This window comes from Coturnix japonica, chromosome 33, assembly GCF_054131305.1.
Source record: "Coturnix japonica strain WE chromosome 33, WE-NBRP24, whole genome shotgun sequence".
Taxonomy (NCBI): domain Eukaryota; kingdom Metazoa; phylum Chordata; class Aves; order Galliformes; family Phasianidae; genus Coturnix; species Coturnix japonica.
Window position 1 is genome coordinate 6,301,609 of NC_140695.1, and position 11,927 is coordinate 6,313,535.

Consider the following 11,927-nt stretch of genomic DNA (forward strand, 5'->3'; position numbering starts at 1 on the left):
AACCCTGCTGCCCATAATACAGCAGCTGAACTGATGGATATAGTACAGTGGTTTAGACAGAAACCAAGAGAGCATGCCAGCATAGCTGCTCTGGTTATGGGACATGGAGGCAGAAAGTGCTATGGTGAATGGACTGGAAATTTCAAAACTGACATCCATTACTACTAACCCTGCCCTCAGGCAAAGACTTTATGCTCTTGTCTGGAGGGCTTATCGCAATAAAGATTGGCGGATTTGCTGCGTAGACCGGTCAGAACTCAGATCTGCGTTGTGCTTCCTGCGGCACCAAACGCCCAACAGTGGCAGTTCCGCTTATTGGCCAGCAGGTGGCAGCAGAGACCACGGAAAGAACGTCTGCGGGACAGACCCTGGGGATCCGTTCTTTTGATTATAGGGGAAGAACACAAAGATGGAAGAGGAGGGAAGGGGGAAAAAAAAAGAAAAAAAAAAAATCAAACCACAGCAAACAAATAAAAACTTCTCCAAACGTAGCAAACGTGAATGTCTGTCAATAAATTAATGAGTAATAAAATTGATATCCCTTTCCCGCCGCCCCCCCCCCCCCCCCAACTTCTGAGATGAAAAAAAAACACTTCTTTTAGAAGAAAACAGAGTAGTAACAACTTCTGTACCTACATTCACCACTCTGAGATCCTGTCTGGGTCTCCCAAGGCTTGTAAATAACCACTGGGTTGGTTCTGATGTCGCGTGATTTGTTGTCAGTTCTCTCATGGTTCTCCGGTCAGTTCTCCGGTGCCAGGATCTGCCACAGGGCATTCTGACCACGGGCATCATGTTTCTACGCTGCCGCCTGCATTTAACAGGCAATGGGACTGCCCAGCATGTGCAAGGCAGCACCTCTTTCACACCACCAGAATGTTTAAGGCTGTTGGGATTGTTGTTAGCGTCCCATTAACACTGAGGCTAGAGATACCCTTAGGATTGACATTACTATTAGCATTACTTTGATGGTGCCCTATCTGGGTCATTTCCAGGGGATGTCAGGAGTAAGGCACAGTGTCAGGAGAAAAAGAACAGACTCTGTTACTTTATAAACGTGATAATAGAGAGAGTTCATTGGAAAAAATACAACTCTTAAATAATGCAAAGCATGCTTCTGATTGGATGCAGGCATCATCTGGGCTCTGATTAATATTACTCTTAAGGTAAAGATTATTGTTACCATAATGATTTTTTTTTTGGATTATGATCAGGGTTAAGGTTCCTTTTGCTACAAACTTCTAGCATCATTTTTGTTGTTGCATTTGGAGTTAGGGACGATTTTAGAATCAGGGTAAGGGTTAGGATTAGAGTTACATTGCTGGTTAATGCTGTTATCTTTACAGCTCCTGTGAGGGTTGGGGTCTGGGTCAGGTGTTTAAAAATGAAATGAAAAAAGAATTAAAAAAATATATTGAAAGCTTCAGATTTCCTTAATCTTTGTGGGAATCATATAATGTGCAACTCAGATCTACCTCTTCGTGCAGTGACTGCCTGTAAATTTGCTGGAGCCTAATATAATATGGCCTTGTGCTTTCCACTAACTCACCTTCATTTCATTTTCATTACATTTGCTTGGTAGTCAGATTTTGGTGTGTGGATATTTTAAAACAATCTAACTGACATTAGCAAAAAATTAAAAATAAAATTAAAAAAAATGCACAACAGCATCGTATCAATTTTTATAGATAAGATAAAGAAGAGCAGTTTCCCTTAGTTTTCTGTGCCTCTTTACTTTCTTACCCTCTCCCCTTGTGTGAGAAACTCTCAAAGTCAAAGATTTCTAGTTAGGCAAAGATGGCAGCGATAGCAGCAGTGCTTATTCATTATTGCAATACTGCGCGCACATCCCCTATTGGCAAGGGAGAAACTGCACACCAGTCAGTGAAATCAATTCTGTTCTGTGCCCTAAACCCACTGCAGGTGATGCTCTCATGGCTCTCATTGGTTGAGCATCTCAGGCTCACAGACTCCTCGAGACTGTGGCTAGGATTCATTTCCATAGAAGGTCAATTACCAACCTCTTGTTTTTAGGTCTGCCTTGTACTTTTCTGCGGACAGAGAAGGGCAATGTTTCCAAAAGTCAGTACATTCATTCTGTCCTGTGCTGGGCTCTACCCACCCTGTATTTATCTTGTGCTTGTCTCAATTCTCCCCATGTCAGAATGCCCCCAGTCTGAACTTAATTCTGTTCAGCAACTTTCTTGGTGGAAAAACTACTTATACAGCTGTTTTACAAGAGGGTTATACATTCAGTTAGGGCCTACACTATGTACTGAAAATACTGGAAACTTCCACTGCAAAAACACAATCTACCTCTCCCATCTGTGCAGCCTTGCAGACCCAGAGCATGCCAGGTTATTTCTGCTTTCATAGCATTTGCATGCTGTAGGGTGAGCACAAGGTTCTGCTGCTTGATTCTTCTGCAAGAGCTGCCTACCGGTAAATGGTTGCAGGGATGGAGGATGTGACAGAAAGCATTTGTCTCCACAAGAGCAGAGTTACATTCAGTGCAGAGTGTGAGAGTCAGGTTGGTGTGGAAAAGCACTGACACGCTGGGGATGATGCAGTGCTCACATGTCTAACACTCACAGACATTACTGTCAGAAGGATGGTGCTGTGTTGTGCTTCTACCTTTGGCAGCCCCTGGAGAAATGCTATGGCACACAGAACACCTTTGTATTGCACTGACTGCTGCCATGCAGCATGGATTTAACACACCAAATCCAGAGGAGCATGACTGCATCTAACTGCCCTGAGAAAAACTACTGTAGCTGAAGAGATGAGGAGGCAGCTGCTCATCTGCAGAACAAGCAGTACTGCCAGACATTGGGCCAGGTGAGCACCTCCTGCTGCAGCGTGATGATGACAGGGCTGGAGATGATCTGCAAAGCCAGCTTAAAAGTGGGAGACGTGAGTCAACATGGCAGGAGGGCAGAGGTGTTAGGGAGCAGCCAAGGCATCAAAGAGTATCAGAAGGCTTTGAAAAGTATCACAAAGTGACAGCCAGGAAGACTGGGATATATCATGAGCAGCAACCTGGATGCTAGAGATTATTTGCTCCCATACAAAATGGTAGAGATCTTGCTGCAGACATCCCAAAGCCAGGCAAAATGGGAACCCAGAGCTCTGCCTGCACGAACCCCACAGCCATAGCATTGCAAGCTGAGCTGCCTTGCTGTTTGTTGCATTCATCCCAATCCCTGTGATTGAAGACTCAGAATGCAGTCGAGGCGATGACTGAGCATGAGAGTGACTTTATTCAATAAAAGACAGGAGGGCTTGAGAGGTCAAGGGTGAAGATGGGACTCCTCTTGTCAAGATGAGAGTGGCTCAGAGCTGGTGCTGCTGCCTGGTGCCTGGGACTGGCAGCCTGACTCTAAGTCCCCATCTAAGATGCTCAGCTTTACCTCACTGATGCTGCCCTGCTCCTGCATGGTGGTGCTGCTGCTGGGACACTCGGGCTGTGCTTGGGATGGGCAGCACTGCAAAGGCGCTGGGTCACAATCCAGGCAGGTGACTGCTGTGTCTGGCAGGCTCAGGTCACGAGCTTCAGCAGAGCCAGGAGATATGAGAGCATGAACGTGGATGAGCCCCTTGTGTCCATCACTGTTACCATGTGGAAGGCTGTCATCCGAATTGCAGCGATTCATGCTTAATAAGAACTCTCCATTGATGGAAAGACACTGCTTGGTTTGGATCTTTGGGGTTGACAAGGGCTCGAATCACCTAGGAAGGCATAGAAACACAAGGGTTAGTTTCAAACATTTGCAAGTTGAATCATGAAAGGTTGTTGATACTTGGTAATAGAGTGGCGGCAGGAAGAAGCAAGTAGGCTTGAAGCAGCATAGCCACTGTCTTGAAAGTGATCCTCATTCAGGTCCAGCTCGTGTGTTGTTTCACTGTAATCTGCTTCTTTGGGTCTACCTAGTGGGCAGCAACACTCGAGCTGTTACTGATATCATTGAAAAGAACTGGAGACAATTGTTCTATTCCTAAGAGCTTCAAGGTGCCTAGAAGCACAAATAGAAACCAGCAGTATTTCATCACTTCACCAAAAGGAAGGTCAAACACCTGAGCTGTGAAGAGCAGTTACAGAACCTATGCATAAGATCACACCAGACATACTTTGTTCTAACAACAGTTATGGCACATAGTCCATTTCCTTCAATATTCCCAAAATGAAATGATGTGGAGCATTACAGGGAAAGAAACACTGCACACAGACACTATGACCCTGATTAGACTCAAGCAGCAGACTTAAAACAAGTCAGAGTTTTTGATTCCAGGATATTTCAGGACCTATCGTGTGAAATTCAGTTACACAACAGTGCCTAGGTGCCTGCGTTTCAAGCAACTTTCAGATCACAGCCATGTAAAATAAAAACAAATTCAGTGCAGAAATAGCAAGCCTGTACCTTAATACTCATGAGATTATCCATTTTTTACTGCATTCTGACTAAGTTCTAAAACTTGCTCATCCCAGTTCACTTCAACAAGTTCCACCAGTTCAAGCAATGCAGTTCTGAGATCCGGTGTATGTTAGGCAGATAGAATTGAACAGTGCAGAAATAATCTCTGACAGCTTTAAGAGCTCTGTTCTGCTTACAAACTCTCAGTCCAAAACTATTCTCAGTTTTAAGGAAATGAACACCTGAAGCAGTTGGATCATCTGCCGCATTCTGCTTCTTGGCATCATGATTAGCACAAAGGGTTTTCTGCTGTCCTGCAGAGATGGAAAAAGTCCTGCTTACAAATGGACCAAGTTTCAGTGTACAGCAGAGTTTGTACCAGACTAAAAAGCCATGCCATTCAATTCATGTGCTCAGGTTGTTATGCACTCCGAAAGGAAACAGAACTAACTGTTGGATTCTGAAGGCAATCTGTGGGGTCCTACATTACCTCCTGATTCTGGAAGAGGAAATTCTAATAGCAAATGCAGAACTTTGATCTTTGTAGACATGAGAAGAGCTGGCATTTAGGAACATTCATTTCAGGGAAATCAAATGATGTGTCTGTATTTTTTACTACAGATAGTATAGGGAGCAGCCAGTTGAAGAACCAGATACAAAAAATCCAGCCCATTGGCAAGAAAATACTTCTCCTTAAATTCTGTATGCTATCATGGTACAGAATTAGGCTACAGTGCCACATAGGCCAACCAAGTGTAGAACCAAATCCACAAAATACTGGTAGACAAAGCAGCAAAAACAGGGACAATATTCAGCAGACAGGCCTTTCTACCCACAGCTCAGCATGTTCTGCCATCCGAAAAGCAAGGCCTCTTGTCAAGCTCAGCTATTTCCCTTCTCAGTGTATTCTAGCACCACTGATACCCACTGGTATCCTCCTGTAGAGTGCCATCATATTGTCATCATCCAAAGGGAAAACCCACACAGCAGAGCATACAGCACTACACCCATGCTCCAAATATCCGCCTGAAAAACAAAAAGACAAGCTTACAAACCTGAAGCACCTCAAATGGCTTCCTGACAGACTGGATTGTCTGCCCTTGCCAAAGCCCACATATAGCCCATGAAAAGCTGGCTCTTTCCCTCAGGAAATAAAACCTTATCGTCCCAGAGAAAGCATATAACCCTCATTCAATTGCCCTTCCACTCAGCTTAGAGCACTACTAAAACCAGCATCTTCACCTTAGCTCATCACACTGCTGCACTTCCTTTTACAAGGATTTCACTGGCAAAAATGAAATCAAAGCCGTCACAAGGGATTTAGCACAGTTACATGTTACTGGCTACGAGAGCTGTCAGCACAGTCACCTGTCTGGCTTTGCTGCTGTTCGGTTCTCTTTATGTAGAGGCACAACAAGGTTCAGACACAGTGCAGTTCTCACTTTGACTGTAAAGAAAAAGGAGGCTTGAAAAGCAGCGTGTGGAAAACAAAGAAACAAGAATTAGAACAACAGTGGGGCCATGGCACTTGTAGGAATTGCTCCGCCTTTAACAGCGATTCAAGAAGGATGAGGGCATCCCAAACCAGACCAGTTTGGACAGATTAACAACTGCAAGTAGTGGGTTCCAAAATTCCAGACATGAAATCAAAGCTGGAAAAACTCTTCACATTTTCATCTCTCAATTTTTAGTTCATTGTGCATTACAACGGAAACAATTCTTCACATACAACTTGGAAGCTAAAGACAAGTCTGACAAAACAGACTGTACAGAAATGATGGATAATTAACAGAGCAAATTGCTCTTTCAAACACTTAGTAATAGAAAGAGATCTCTGAAGTTGCTGTTCTGTAGAGCCCCAAAGCAGTCGCTTGAGGCAGTTCAGGATTAGCCAGAGACAAACCAGCCAGCTGTGTGAACTGAGACCAATTGCACTTTTCTAGTCTGTGGCCACTGACAGCTTCTGAGAGCTACCAAGCGATGCAACCTAGCAGAATTCAGAAGGGAAACCAAGAGAGCCTACCTGAGCTCCACTGCCTTTAAATGCTCTGTGGAGAGGGAAGGGAAAGAGGGGAAAACAAACACCGCTCTACATCCCTCTGAGCCAATAGACACTTTGCCCTGGATTAGCTCTGGTGCTGCATAAGCTGGGCTTCCACAGCATGTGTTCAGGCGGTAATCAAGGCCTGCCTGGAATAACACAAAAAATAGAGAGAAACGTTTGCTTTAACAGAGTTTATGTCTTCTGGTCATAACACTTGAGAAGCCTCAGAGGCTTCTTCTCCTGTGCATATTTTCATTCATCTTAGAGTTTGCTTTCATTCAATGTGACCTCTCTAGGCAAATATTGTCTAAGACCATGAGCATCACATAAATGTGCAGATCTCAAGCTGCTCACTTATCTAGTACCCTTCGCATGATGCTTTATTTTCCTCAGCTGATCATCTAGATTGTGTCTGTTGATTGTGCAACAACAGCCTGTTGATCTCGATTACCTGTGAGAGGCTCTAACTTTGGCCAGGAAAAATCATTTGAGGATCAGTAATTATCTGGGACTCAGTAAGGCAGTCTTCCCATGCTTTCATAACAGCAGAGATACACACACACACAAACTCGTGGAACCCCACTGCTTTGCACAATCCTGTGCACACTCACGTGTGTCATGCACTGATTTCCCAGCCAGTCCTCATAGGGTCTCTTACTTAGGACGGGAGTGTAGGGGAGCAGCCAGAAGCTGTTTGCATTCCCTGCTGTCTGCTGGGCAGCTTTGCTGGAGATGCTTGGGTTGCTTTGTTTTTCCTTGGGAGGTGGGAAGGAGCTTTGGGTTGGAGGCACATCCCGTGCCAGAGCATCCCAATGGCACGTGTGGGGCACTGATCTGCAGCAGATGAAGGGGAGGAGGTCCCAGCACAGCTCTGCACCATGCTCTGCCATACTGGGCAGCTTGTTCCTGGCTCAGCAGCGTCATCAGACAAGAAGCAGGGAAGGAAATCAAGGATGGGGGGTACCATCAAACGCAGTTAGTGCATGCCTGTGCAAGACAAACAGACCCAGAGCTTGCAGGTTGTTCCTGCTTTTGTAGCATTTGTGTGCTGTAGCTGAGCAAAAGGTTCTGCTGCTTGAATCTTCTTCTGCAAGAGCCACCTACCGGTAAATGTCTGCGGGGATGTAGTCGGTGTGCACGTCTGAAGCCATTTGAGAACCTAGTCGTTCTTGCTGCAGGACCCCTGTCTTCTGTTAAAAGCTGAACGGTCCCCAGAGCACCTGTTTCCATCAGCTACCACCATCCAAAGCAGCCAGCCTTCTTACAGTCACCTGGCCCAAACATCCCTTTTGCTCTACACTTGATTCCTGCAAGAGATGGGAGCTCGGCACGCACACCATCCTTCCAACACCCCATCCCTGCAGCAAGGGATCACAGCGCTGGCACAGCTGAAACAAAAAGGGTGTGCGAGTTTCCTGTTAGCACTCAGTGTGAACCAATCTACCACTGAGCAACACCGTGAGTCCCCACTCACCTCAGCACAGGTCAACCTGTAACCCCAACCTTCCCCTATCCATGTGCACACGCACACCCATTCACCACCCTGCCTGCTTTGCACACCCCCATGCACACTCTGCATCGTGTGCCCTCCTTTGCATTCACAGACGTGTGCAAACCATCCCTGGGAACACCTACGTGCCTACACCTTCCACAAACACCCCTTTGTGTGCACCTGTGTGCAACCCAACTCCTCAGCACACGCACGCGTTTGTGCCACCCTGTCCATGCACTCACCACGTGCCCTCCAGCAACCAAGGATTGCAGAGATGCTCCAGACTGTGCCAGAGATGGAATCTCAGAGTGCTGGGACATTATTGATCACTAAGGAAAACACTTGGAAGCATATTCAATCTGCAGAAGCTGTAATTACTGGGCACAGTTAGCTTTCCTATGGCTCAGCTGGAGGAGGCGGGTGCTCTCATACATCTGAGACACTCGCACAATGTTGGGATCATTCTGATGGAAACTATGTCTTCAGATATCATGGTTAAAACCATCCAAGATGATCATGCAGAGCCTTAGCTCTTGAGCAGCACTTCCTCCCCACCCTTCACTACTCCAAGCAGCTCCAACAAACTTCTCAGAAGAAATCCAGGCCAGCACAGACCTGGCAGACCAGAACCAAGCGCAGCTTGTGGGACGGCAGTGCCCACTCCTTGCTTCCACCCTGCTCCAGCAGGTTAAGGAGTCTGAGCCTCACTGGCCTTTGACAACTCAAGACTTTCAGCACCTCATGCCAACATTTCTCACTAAGATACACCTAAGGCATTGAATTCTCTTCTCACTACCTCCTCCCAGTCCTCCCCTAGGAACAGAAACAATTCAGATTCTACAGCAAACTACAGCATCTGCACTGCAAGAGCACACTGAACCACCTGCAACAATGAAACATGGTTTTGGAGAGTGGGTATGAAAACACACCTTTAGACAGCTGTCTCCCTGTAGCCAAAAGGAAACCAAGAAGGAAAAGTCCAGCCTGAAACATGCCCATGCTACTAGCCCAGGTTTTTCACAGTCAATGCAGAATCCATCCTGTTCTTGAGGTAACAAACGACCAGTGAGTCTCCCGTTGCTCCACCCCTTCTCCTTCAAAGCCTGAAAAAGAAAGAATAAACAAGCAGAAGAAACCCAGACGTACCTTTCCACACACAGAGCAGAAAGTGGAACAGCAGTTGTCTCCTTCCTGAGACATGGTGGGGAGCATCCCAGAGGAAGCCCAAGTTCTTTGCTTCTCTCCACAGGGACTTCAAGCACTCTTGGCAAGAGCTGCTTTGGTTCTTTCTTCAATTGCTTCCATCACCAGAATCTCCTTTGGAAAAGGAACCCGAATGAAAGAATCAGCAAATGAAAAAGAATGAGCAATAGCCACTTTACCAGCTTTCTTCTGACACTCAATTTAGACTCTTGACTCGGGCAAGGTCTTAAAATCAACTGGTTACAAGAACTGTCCCAAAATATATCCAGCTTCTGTACAGCTGCCATTCTTTCTGACAGCGAGTGTAATCACAGAATCATAGAATGGCCCGGGTTGGAAGGGACCTCAAGGATCATGAAGATCAATCACCTCCCTGTCCCTGCTGGCCATCCCCTCTTCTGATGGAGCCCAGGGGACCATTTGCTCTCTGAGCTGCAAGAGCACGCTGATGGCTCACGTTCTGTTTTTCATCCACCAGGACCCCCAGGTCCTTCTCTGCGGGGCTTCTCTTAAGGACTGCTCCTCCCAGTCTGTAGAAATGCCTGGGATTCCTCCAGCCCAAGTGCAAAACCTTGCACTTTGCTGTGTTCAACCTCATTAGATTCACGTAGGCCAACCTCTCGGTTGAGCTCCCTCTGAATGGCATCCCTTCCTTCCACTGCGTCAGCCGCACCACTCAGCAAACAGCAGAAGGTGCACTCCATTGCATCATTGGTGTCTCTGATAACCATGTAAAAAAGCACTGGTCCCAAGACAGACTCCTGGATGACACCACTTGTTATCGGCCTCCACCTGGACATAGAACCATGAATCACCACCCTCTGTCTGTGGCCTTTCAACCAATCCCTTATCCACCAGGTGGTCCACCTGTCAAATCCACATCCCTCCAGTTTAGAGATAAGGATGTGGTGGAGGGCAATGTCAAAGATCTTGCTCAAGTCCAGGTCAATGACATCTGTTACCTTCCTTTTGTCCACAAATGCCGTCACTGCATCATAGAAGGCCACCAGACTGGTTAGGCATGGCCTTCCCCTGCTAAAGCCACGCTGCCTGTCTTGGATCACATGCTCATTTCTTATGTGATCAAGCATGTCTTTGAGGCAGATCTGTTCTTCACCATCTACATCAGTTACACATTTGAATCAAATAATTGGTGTTCCTGTCACCAAGAAAACCTCTTTGTCTTCTACTCCTGCTGCACTTCTGTGCTTTCATCAGAAGCAAAGGAAGAGACCACCTCCTAGATCCAAATTTTAAGAAACCAACACCCAATAGGTGTCATCTGAAGTAAAATAGCAGAGAAATTAAGATGACTCTTCTGCATCCAGCTTGGATCACTCCCTCACTCAGGCACACCACCATCAGATCAAGGAGATGCTGCCTTCAGCTTAGAGACTGTATGGGAAATCACAGCTTGAACCTCTGATTAATCAGCTGAGGCAAGTATTGGGTCAGCTGCGGGAGCACAGGTGAGAGTAATCTAGCTGTGCTCCCAGAAGGGGTGGACCTCGACTCAACCTCCTCTGAGACCTCATTTAAAGGCTGACCACCACTGAGACAGCATGTCTTAGAGATTGCTCCCTAGTTGAGGCTGCCTCAGCTTTCTAGTCAAGGTATCGATATTGGTGAGTTTCCCTTTGCTAATAACCTTAGGCTATTTACCACCATCTTGGTTAATATCTTTTTATTAACCACCCTTACAGAGACCATAAGGGTTTGGGCTTCCAAACTCTCAGCAAGCATTTGGATCAGCCAGCTTCCTGCCGAGGAGCCCCCTGCATCACTGCTGCCTATTCTGGTACCGGACCCGCAGATGCTTCAGAGCTCATTAGCATGGACTTCCTTCCTCCCCTCAGCAGCTGCTCCTGCACTCACCTTCATTCCTACTCAGATACCGGCCGCTTCCAGCACCAGCTGACCTGCAAGACACAGAAAGGAAAGGTGGGAGTCATGCAAACGCACAAGCCCAAGGCTGTGTCACCACCACACATGGCAGCCTCGGGAAGTCAGCTGAAACTACAGCCTTTGTCAGAATGGAAACAGGCACCGTCAATTAAGTGTGACCTCTGAACTCATTGCCACCATCAGAAATAGGCACTGAAATCGCTCACTTCACTGCAGCTGGTTAACTCCAAATTCTTTTGCTTTTGGGAAAATGCGGACACGGAATTGAAGGACACCAGAAAAACGACATCTACTTCATTGTAGGTGGTTAAGCTTGGAAGCAGGACTTGAGCAAGAAATGCTTCTCAGCTCCTTGAAAGGCACTAATCCTGACCTCTGCCACAGGTGGCTGAGTGACACAAAAGTTGAGCTGCCCATTCAGAAGCACATGGAGCAGGCCATGGAGCGGTTACATACCAACACATGAACAGGCACTTTCCCATTGGAAGGGAAATCCCTTCTCCCTGCCATGCCATGCCCACACTGCTCCTCAGGGCTGCACTGACAGCACAGACAGAATTGAAACATCTTTTGTCATCATTGTGGTTTTTCACAGACCCAGACAATGAGATACTGGGTTGCTGTGTGGGTTCCTAGGCGGCACTGCCATTTCCAAGCCATTGCTTCCTAGGGGCACAGAAAGGAAAACGCCTGAACAAAATTTCACCCAGAGATTGCTATTTTACCATTCTTCCATGCAAAACAGGAGGACAGTACAGCGGATTTGTGCAGCTGCATCAACACCCTGGGTGCTAAAGGAATGCAAAGACAGAAATATCAAAACTACAAGGAGGGAAGCTATGTTTAGTAATATCTTTTCTCATTTACAACA